This window comes from Coptis chinensis, chromosome 3 (assembly GCF_015680905.1).
Source record: "Coptis chinensis isolate HL-2020 chromosome 3, ASM1568090v1, whole genome shotgun sequence".
Lineage (NCBI taxonomy): Eukaryota > Viridiplantae > Streptophyta > Magnoliopsida > Ranunculales > Ranunculaceae > Coptis > Coptis chinensis.
In genome coordinates this window covers 33,272,688-33,283,678 of record NC_141458.1, presented here as the reverse complement: position 1 = coordinate 33,283,678, position 10,991 = coordinate 33,272,688, and the positions used below count along the sequence as shown (strand labels likewise).

General features: G+C 39.7%; 1 pseudogene; it reads left to right on the top strand.

Moving 5' to 3' along the window:
- The first annotated feature begins 10,383 nt into the window (after window positions 1-10,383).
- LOC147509250 (small nucleolar RNA R71) lies at window positions 10,384-10,477 on the top strand (annotated as a pseudogene).
- Window positions 10,478-10,991: the final 514 nt, after the last annotated feature.

Below are 10,991 nucleotides of genomic sequence, written 5' to 3'. Positions count from 1 at the left end.
AAATTACCATTACTCAGGATGTCGAGGTTTACTTTGTGTTCTGGGAGAAGACCCTTGAAGATACATTGGACAACAGTAGATTTTTCTAGTTTGTGGTGAGGACATGAATGGAGTAGGTTAGAGAATTTATCCTTCGAAAAACATCTCACTCGAACTCTGTCTGAAGAATTGTATCTTGCTTCTTATCTCTTCTATTTTCTTTGGCGAAAAGTACTTTTTCATGAAGGAAAACACTACCTTTTCCCATGTATCAAAAAAGTCGGCCTTTTGTGAAAGAAGCCAAGCATGACTATTACCAGCTAGAGTGAAAGAAAACACTCGTAGTTTAACCTGATCGTCGGTGACGCCTATATGATGAAAAATATTACATACTTAATGTATCCGGGGTAGATGCTTGTAAGGTAACTCGTGTTCTAACCCGTGGAAGCGATGAAACTCTAAACGTAAGTAAAACTAAATGATATTTTAAGTGCCTATATTTTATCAAAGAATTCTACTCTCAATCCTATGAGATATAGTGGAGTAGAGTGATTCGTTCCACTCCTAGTCCTTCCGCATGTTGTGTTTTCTAAGTATAAGTATTCTTCTTAAAGTCTAATGAGAGATTTACGAAGTGGCTACTAGACTACGATGCAACTACCCACAAGATGCACTAGTCAACTATTAGAACAACTAAGGGAATGCTATGTTGATTCTATGATAAGGAGTTAGAGGGGGATTGATTCCACCTTAACTCTACTTAATCCTATTAACGACAAATAATTAAGTAATCGAATTGAACTGCCCTTGAGAACAATTGGTTCTTCCTAATCCCTAATTACACATGGCATTCCTACCAATTCATAACTAGCATGTGAACGATTAAACCCATTCTCATGGTGAACTAATCGTTTCTAGAGTGGAAAGGAAATTACGACGACTCTACAATAGTCGGAATCAAGCTTTCATCAAGGCTTCTCAACCCCCTCTAATGGAGGTTTAGCCGAGAATCATTACGCAATCATTTTTTATTAAATTTAAACTAAACATGATATAAAGAATTGAAATTTACTAATCTAAATTAAACAATAATTAAAATCTAATTAATAACTAAGAATTGAATAACAAGTAATAAATGAATCAGATCTAACACAAATGTAAATGACAAGAATCGAAATTAACAACTAGCTATTTTATTAATCAAACTAATTAAGAGTAATGATTCTAAGAGTTTAATCTAAAACAAGAATTGGATTTGAAATTAAACTTAATTAAAACAATTAAATCTAGATCTAGAAGCTATTCTAATGGCTACTTTCTATTCTAAGATCCTTTATTTTCTAACCTAAAAATCTACTATTAACAAGGAGTTAAGCTTTGGTTTTTATACTTTCAGATCCAAAAATCGTGCATGGGCTTGGAGCCATGTTTTAGGCCAGAGAATCAGGCCCAAAACCCAATTCTTTCAGTACAAAAAGGCCTCCTCAGCTGCAGTTGGCTTCAACAGACTTTTTGTCCACTTTTGCTACTCTGATTGGATCAAGGCTTAGACTATTGGAAAGCTCTTTCCGAGCCGGTCGTTTTGACATAAGGTAGGCCCCATTCCGAGGTCTGAGTCCAAAGATATGGCATTCGGAAGTTCTGCTGACTTTGTGTGCTGTTTCTGCCCGCGTCGACTTTTCAGCTTTTGACCTGGCTTTAGAAAGGCTTTGTCTTCTTGAATCTTGGCCTTTAATCACGAAACTCCTTAGTAACCGACCTTTGCTCCTTTATCTCGCTAAAGTGGCACATTTCTGCACATAATGGACTTTGAAGCCCGAAATGCATAAAACAAATGTCGGTGTTAACTCTTAATTATTACTCACATAATTGGTCTAAAATTATATGCATTCTGAGGGTTAAAACTACAGTTTTGGGCTCTTATCAAACCGCCCCAAACAGCATTTTGCTTGTCCTCAAGCAGAGATGAGAAATTAGAATAAGTGACCAAAAATGGAGTTTTAACTACGCCTAAGCGTTTATTTGAGTGAGTGCGATTGCATTGACCATATGCAACAAGGCCTTAAACCACTAGGAATTCCCTAGTGGACGAGTTATAGCCCTCGTGAGAGTTTTCGTGAAGGTACTCACAAACTTCATCTATCGACAACGACTAAGAAATAAAACTATTGTTTCCTTATTCATGCTCTAAATTAACTATACCTCTCACTAGTAATGCATATAGAGTAATCAAGTCGAAACCTAAGCTAATATATACATAATAATCAATCATCTACAATAAACATATATAGAATGAGTAATATAATGAAATGCCTAGCAGGTTCATTTCTGAACTCGGGATAGCGTCCTTAAGTAGGTTCTCACAATAATAGTCAAGATACAACACTCTGATTTTCCCACTCAAATTCCGCCACTCTAGTGTGCAGTGGGCACACTTTACCTTACAATCTCAATAACAACAAGGAAGCCGGAGTCGATCAAACACATCTGCCACTTACTATCACACTAACCTATTCCTAATTGAGCTAGAGGTCTTTATTAGGTGTTCATGGGGATTAAGAGATGGTTTAAGAAGGAAGGAAATGGATATTCAAAAAGGACAAGTCTGAGATAATAGAGTCTTCAGATTATGTAACTAGAGAAAACCTTGTTATTTACTTTTGCTTCTACACTTTGTTTCCATCCTTAGCCATTTTTTCTTTTTCTTTTTCTTTTCCTTGGCTTTTGACTCCCTTTTATTCTATTTTTGGAGTTTTTATTTTATTTCTATTTTTATTTTTCTTTTCTTTGGATGGAAACTTCTTTTCTTTATTTTCTGAAGCCATTAACTAACTTTTGTTTACACAAGTTTTTCTCTTCTTCTTTCTTCCTCATTCTATTTTCAGACTTATCTAAATTGGGTAGGTTGAATTTTTTTTTTTTTTTTGTTTTGTAACAAGGTAAAGGATTTGTGGTTTATGGAAGGCTAAATAAAGGCTCAGAGGGGCGACTAGCGGAAATTAATTTATAGGGTTGAATTTCTGGCTATATCGATCCAAAGAGGGCCTAAATTCTTGCTTAGGATATGGTTTAGTGATCAAGCAAGTGGACGTGTGATTTCTCTATCCGGATTTTACTTCTCCCTTGTGTCATTTCTCAAATGTTTCGCTCATATAAGGCTTTAGGCTATATTCTCACAGGATTTATAGAATAAGTACTCTAGCCTAGATTTGAAAACTTCTGCTAACAATCATAGATACTCATGTAATATATTTATAGATAGATGCAAAGATTATTACCTACATATTAACCTAAGTTTCTAACAATTATTCTAATGCAAAAGCTCATTGAGACTTCTAGATTGCTAAGAGCATAGAGAAAGAAAACAATACCACTATTCCTAAGTGTATAGCATAACTTATTTATTTATATTTTTGAATTTTGAAATTTTAACTAGAAAACAAATGCATATTATACATATCTATATCCTATCAGTTGTTTTAATTACCGTGTTTCTATGCCCCCCAAACAAGAAGCATGCTTTGTCCTCAAAGCATTTAAATAAAGAGTGTAGGAAAAATACCATTGAAAGCAGCGTGAAATTCAGGGATATCCGCAAAACAAGGTTAGAACGCGTACTAATATAGGTAATAAAACCGACTTAACTCTATAATGAGTTCTACCCATTATGGGGTTAACAAGAATGAAATTGCTTGGGATATAAGCGGACACTAACTAGAATGAAACTTACCTTATCTCCGTGATTACTCATTATCTTCCTCATTCTCTTCTTCCATAAAGAAGTGAGGGTTCCTTGGCGTCTGCCATGCCATGATAATTTGCCGGGCTCCCGCCATTTATCATCTATTATTGCTAACCTATTAAGAGCCACTTGGTCGATGGGGTGTAGGGTGCAACGATGAGGTTGTATCCTCCACCCTTTCCAAGTCATTACGACGGAAAGATCGAATAATACTATTGGTGGGTCGATGCGATTAATGGGCCGTAATCCAATCCGTGAAGCGTGTACAAAAACGGGAAAGAAACATAGCATAATACGGAAATTGGAGCAGGCATAAGAAGGTACTTATGCCTCATGCTATGGGATCGAGCTAAACTAGACATCAAGGTGCGGGGAAGGTCATGACACATACGTCCCGTGGCTAAAGCAAGGAAGACACCGCAAGTGGCATCATTCACAGAAGAAAAATGCCATTCCCCTAAAATATTTAGCATGATCCAAAACATAACAGTTCCTATGTTCATGGACAGGCTACCAAAGGCGACGTTATATTCCCCTTGGTCCTCTATACGGAAAATGCCTGCGCCATACGACTCATGCAAAAACTCGTAAGTGTAGACATACATATTATCTACCCAATAGCACCATGGGTCTTGTATTTCAGCGGGCATAGCAAGTCCAAGAACAAATGCTAGCAAGAACCTAGTAATTTCCATTGGTTCATTATCAATGTTGATGGAGAACACTTGTTCTCATCTGGTCTTTCAAAAAAAATGCAATTATCGTAAAAATAAGATGCTAGTGTTGGAGAATAAAGTGCATCAGGTCTTACCATAAGCGGCTCCCAGCCAACGTAAGTGATCGCCTCGCGAAACCAAGCACCATAAGTAGTGCTTTGGAACAAATCTTCGAAAGACTGTTCCGGTATCAATGTTGGAGATGTCATCTCAAAAGTACGCTCTGGAATAGCTGCTAATGATCCGGAAACTACCCGCAGAAAACTGGAATTTTTCTGGTCGAGGAAGTCGTAGGGCCGAGTCGCTCTCTTAGGCCTTGAAGCGCTCGAAGTTTTGGAAATCCAGTGTTTGAGCGTGGGTCGCGCTCAGCTTGGGCGTGAGTGCGCTCTGACAAAAATTCAGAAAAAAGTTGCAGAATGAGTCTTGGCCCTTGAAGTCTTTCGGAGTTCTTGAAACTTCGGAAAATAAGCCGAAACGAGGGAATCGCGGGAGTGAAAGGTGAGTGATGGAGGTTAGGTGTAGTGTGAGTTGTAAGTTGTGAGTGTAGAATCTATGAAGTTTATATAGGTTTATAAGTTGCTAAAATGGATCGGGAAGTTGCCAAAAAGTATTTACGGCAGTTTCCGGAAATCCTAAAATTTCCAAACCCGAAAACGGAAACAAATCATTTTCTTGATTCTAAATCAAACCTAGTATCTTTTAGGTTAAATTTGTGATAGAATCTACCTATTTAATTGATATATCATCCTACCATGATACTTATTCATAGATATGCCTAAACGGCCATATTTTCACCTTGACTCCGCAATAAATTCTAAGACGATGGTCATATAAAAATCATGCTGGAATAGATAAAACCACCCCCAAATAATTTGGGAAGGTGGGATCAATATTAAACAACCACCATAATGAAAATAACCGCATTATATTAAAAATTTCATTCGAAGTACATTTCACTACAAAATTCAAATTACGGAAATAAAACTTACATTAAAATAAATGACAGTAATGAAACTACAAATAAATATAGAACATCAAACGATGCTATCCCTAACAACTCCGGTACTGGTAGCGGAGGGTACACGGTCCGGAGATGGCTCCTGGGCTCCTGATGGGTCAGCACCATTCGTCCTTCGGCGACAACGCCCGTGCCTCGATGGTGTGTCCTCAGAAGGAGAGTCCCCATGAGGTGGGAATTGTGTAAGCATCTCTTCCCGGAACTGGCGCTGAGCTTCTAGCTTGGCCCGCATCTGTTCCCACCTCTCATCCTCTCTCTGTGTACGGATCTCGAAGTTATGATGCATCGTTGCCTGTCGAGTCCGGAGGTCTTCGCAGATAGTGTTGAGCGAACGCATGCCACGATGAATCACAGCCATGCGTTATGCATCTGACCAGCACCTTTCCAAGGCATCCGCGTCAAAACAAGTCAAGTCCTCCTCATCCTCCGAGGCATTCTCGTTTCCCCCAACCTCCTCAGCATTCTCATTTCCACCGTCCTCCTCGTCTTCTTCTCTATCCTCAACCAACCTCCAAACCCGTTGGACACACTCCTTATAGATGCGAGGGTTTCGGTGTAGGGTGATGTACGTCCTATCAAACGCCTGAGCTGCTCTCAACTTTAGCATGATCTTGGTTATCAACACAGGGAGAGATGCAACAGACTTCCCTACTCCCCTAATCATGCTAAGCAAGAACTCTAAAATACAGAACTCGTACTTCTGCTCCTGGAGTATCCATAAGATGTGGAGGCAGTTCAAGCCGATGTCGCTGACCTTCTCCTTCCCCAGGACGTTTCGACCAATCCACTGAGCTGCAGCCAGCTGGTTGGTCCTAAGGGATGCCTGGCGAACACAATGCGATCTCGCATTGTAGTTCCCTTCTGTAACCGTTACGTTCATCAATGGCTCTACCCCATTATATTGGGACTCCTGCAACGTGACATCCAGATGGATTCTAGGCGGAATGCCTAGAATCTCAGCCAACAACCCCGTCGTCACTTCCTTCCTCCTCTTCGCCACCACAACAAAAATCCTAGTCCCTTCCAACTCCCTCGTATTGTAGAACCGTCGGACTAAGTCCTCGTGGTAATAGGCTTCGGTCGAGTACCACAAGCTATTCTAGTCTCGGACCGATCATTTTCGTCACCGTAAAAGCGGGCGAAGTGGTCGCCGATAAAAGCTTGTCTCGGCAAAATTCGGCGTTGTTGAGCCATTTTAGTGTTTGGAATGTAGTGGGGGTTTAAATGGGATGTGGTGGTTGAATTTGTATCGACCGACTGAAGCAAACAATGGTGGTGGCGCGACGGTGGCGCGACAACACCAAATTTTTTATTTTATTTTGATTTTTCAGTGGTTTTGTTGATGTAAATCGGTGGAGGTTGTGGGGGCGAAATGCGGTTGGAGTCGATTTGGGTTGGGTCTTGATTGTGAAGTGGGTAAATTTAGTTTCCTTTTTAATTTTGTTTTGTTTTAGGTTTTTGGAGCTTTGGTGGCGTTAATGGCGGTTTTGAGAAGATGATCGCGACTGTTGGGCTAAGGTAGGTGGCGAAAAGCTTCCTCGTGGATGGGATTGGTATGAGTTGGGCCCAAGCCCAATTCGAAATTTGTGAATTTTTCGATTTTTTCGCGAAACTTCAAATCAAAATTGCCGCTTCGTTAAAGGTCCGATTTTTGCGAATGAGATATGGAAATGATCAGGAGAGAATTTCCAACCCAATGATCCATAAAACACTCTATTCCGACCATGGATGACATATAAGATAGTGGAAAATGCCTCAAAGTGCGTGCATGACGTACGTTATGCGAACGATTGAACTCTAAATTCATGGAATATGTCAACCCAAATCATAATACAATTAAACGGCCTAAGCAACTGTAATGGTACATAAACATTCTAGGACGGAAACACGAACACCCCACCCCCAAACAAATTTTTTACAACGAAGCTTAGAAAATTTGTTTTTAGCAGTGGGTCTTTTAAAGTCAGATTCCCGAGACTTCCTATATTACTATGTTTATTCTTTAATATATTTTTTACTTTTATAAGGAAAAACAATGAGCAAGAAAGACATAATTCACCCCATAGAGAAACATGACTAAAAAATCCGAGAAAAACATGCAAGAGTGGAAAACGTGAATTATGTTTAAACGTGGACTTAGGATCCGGTACTTACAGCCACACACTCCATAGGGAGGGCCCGGTTACCTTAATGGTGCACTCACCAATATATGAAAATGAAAGGAAATGCACCAAACACAAAAGTTGAGTCGTTTATAGTCAGATACTCGAGACTTTATCTAAACATATGTATGAACATGCAGTTTATCATATATCAACAACCGAAATAATTGTGGATCATTCCATAAATAAATATCACAGAAAATATATCCAAACACAATCACGCACCAAGATTTCCTATAACGCAACCTAGTGAAATGAAAGCGAAGTCGGATAACCCTAGTACATAACGTAGCATGCACCTTCTTTTTCATTTTTGAACGAGAGGGTGTCCTAGTGAATAAGTGTGGAAGAGTGAATGGTTGTGGAGAATATGGTGGATATGGGTAAGTTGTAAAAGGAAAGCATGTAAACAATGAGGATGTGGGTTTAGCACAAAACTCATTCATGGTGTAGTTAGGGACTGTCTCAAGTCTGAAAATGAATGTGTCAAACGCTTTTGTCTTCTGAAGTATTTGTTTACTAGGTGAATTTAAAAAATTATGAAGCACATAAGAAACAACAGGATCGAGTGCAAACTCGGGATTCCTTTGAAAGGGTGGAAGGAGGGGAGTCGAGGTGGATGTTGTGCAAAGTAGTTCTTGATAGGGTGAATCATCACCTACTCTAAGAAACTCATCGAATTGCTCATCTAGATTTGTCATATCCCCATTACTATGATAATCCTCTACATCTTTGAGAAAGTCATCTATCTCATCCTCATCCGTAATATGTGTATCGACTAGTGTAGGGATGGAAATGTTGGAGTCTGAACTTCCAAAGGAAAGAAATTTGGGCATATGATTATCAGGGAACGTGTTGTTGAAATAATCTCGAGCAAAGCTCTCGATCATGCTAACCTCTCCATCCATAGACGAATCGGGTAATAGCGTGTCTTTGTTTTAAAAACATTGACTTCAACAGCAAGATGGCCAAAAGACATGGACATTGAACCATCGCGGCAATTAATGAGCGCATTGGAAGTTGCCAGGAAAGGACGTCGTAAGATGATCGGGACAGAGTCGTTAACGACTTCTGTATCGAGGATGACAAAATCGGCCGGATAGTAGAAATCCCGAATTTTACCAAACACATTTTCGACGACACCCTTAGGATACTTAATAGACCCGATCGCCTAATTGCAACGTCATTTTAGTGGGTTGCATCTCGTCTAGACCTATTTGTCTATACAAATAAAATGGGAGTAAGTTAACACTAGCCCCAAAGCCTAAAAAGCCGTCCGCCGTATAGGAATCTCCTAAGGTGCATTTATGCGATGGGGCGACCGGGGGTCCTTGTACTTAACAATTCCATTATGTTCGGATAGAGTTGGGAATTGTTCTGTTAAAAAGGCGTCTTTTAGTATATTGGTCTTACGCCTAGTAGTACACAATTCCTTAAGAAACTTAGCATGGTGTGGTAGCTTTTTTATAGCTTCGAGGAAGGGAAGGTTTATAGTTAGATTCTTGAAAACATCCCTAATCTCCTCATAATTTGTATCCCTAGTTAACACGGCTAATTTTTGTGGAAACGGCGGTTTCTGTTTATATTTAGCAATGGTATCACCTGGATGTTTAACCGTGGCTTTCTATTTCTTAGGTTGTGTTGTAACTGGTACCTCTACAGTGGTAGGCTCTTCAGTTTCTATTTCGGTATCTAGTAAAATAGCAGGTGTAGGGGCGACTGGTGGGGTAACTATAGGCGTAGTTACTTTGTTATCAACCACTCTGCCAGAACGGAGAGTGGTGATGGCCTTTAGCTCACCTACATTTTCATATTCATTACTAGTATTATCGGTTACCTCAAAGGCTGTATTTGTTGTTTTAGAATTAGGTATTTCATGACCTGGAAACACACCTTTGGGTTGGGCTTTATCTTGAGCCAACTGTTGGTTTAAATTATTAACGGATTGTAGAATTTGTTGGTTAGATTGAGCCATGGTTTGGAAAAGTTTTTGGCTCACTTGTATGAAGGTGTCAAGACGATCCGATTGTGTGCGTGTAGTAGTCACGGGTGGTGTGACTGGAACTATTTCACGTGAATTATTTATGGGTGGATTTTGATAGTTATTATTTACCGGCACGATACCTCTATTAACATTATAATTATTATAACTACCTTGACTTTGTGCTTGACCTTGTCGAGGTTGCACTTGGTTGTTATAATTATTAAAATTACCCTGACCCTGTCCTTGTCGTGGTGGAGCTTGGTTAAAACTTTGTGTTGGCCTAACATATTGATTATTGTACCCTGGAGGTGTGACGTGTTGGTTATTTCTCCAACCGAAGTTGGGATTTTGTCTCCAAGGGGCGTTAGGTTCACTATTAATGGAACAAGCCTGTTCATAGGCTATAGGACGATTGGAGTCGGGATGCTCAAGGCTCCAAAGAAACTACATGGATTTGAATTTACATTCATGGCGGGGATAGGCTTTTTGTTGAACGAAAATGGCCTCTACCTTTTAGTGAGTGATTCGATTAGAGTTTTAAGCTCGGGATCGTGTTTAATTTCAAACATACCGCGGCCTTAATCAGTATTTGATGAACTAGCGAGCGGTGGATATCATCACTACCCCGGTTGTTATTTAAGCTTTAGTTTGATCCTCTAAAAAATTTATAAGCCTCCGAGGCTCCTTTGCTTAAGAAACTACCCCCATTCATTATGTCTAGGACTTCTTTATGGTGGTGTAGAAGTCCTTTGAAAAAGGCACGAACTAACGTGTCTTTCGCTAAGTTATGATGTGGACACTCTATAAGGAGATCGGTGAAACGATTCCAAGCCTCTGAAAATGTTTCATGAGGATTTTGTCGAAAGAAATGAATCTTGGAAAGCATCTCATCCGTCTTTAGGGGTGGGTAAAAATGTTCCATAAACAGCTGAACAAGTTTAGCCCACGAGTCCACAAAATTAGGCATTTGGGCAGTTAACCAAGACGCCACCTTATCGGCTAAGGTGAAAGGGAATACCCTGAGTTTAATTTGTTCCGCACCAACCATAGGATGGTGGAATATTGTTAGGACTTGTTCAATCCTACGCATGTGCTGATAAGGTTTTTCATGGTCTAATCCATGAAAAACGGGTAACAAATTAAAATATTGGGGGATTCGAAATCCTAATCGGGTCTGCTAGAACGATGCAAGATTTGAGGCTATCGCTCAAGGCTTTGTAGAAGTCAGATAGAGGAGTCTCTTCTTCTTCAGGCATTGTGTCAGGTGATGTGTGTGAAATAGTAGCTAGAGGTGTAGTGGGTGGTATACTAGATAGACTTGTTTGTTGACGTTGTTGTGTAATTAAGTTCGGTGTTTTTGTTCGGCCAAACCTTAATCTCATACAAGGCT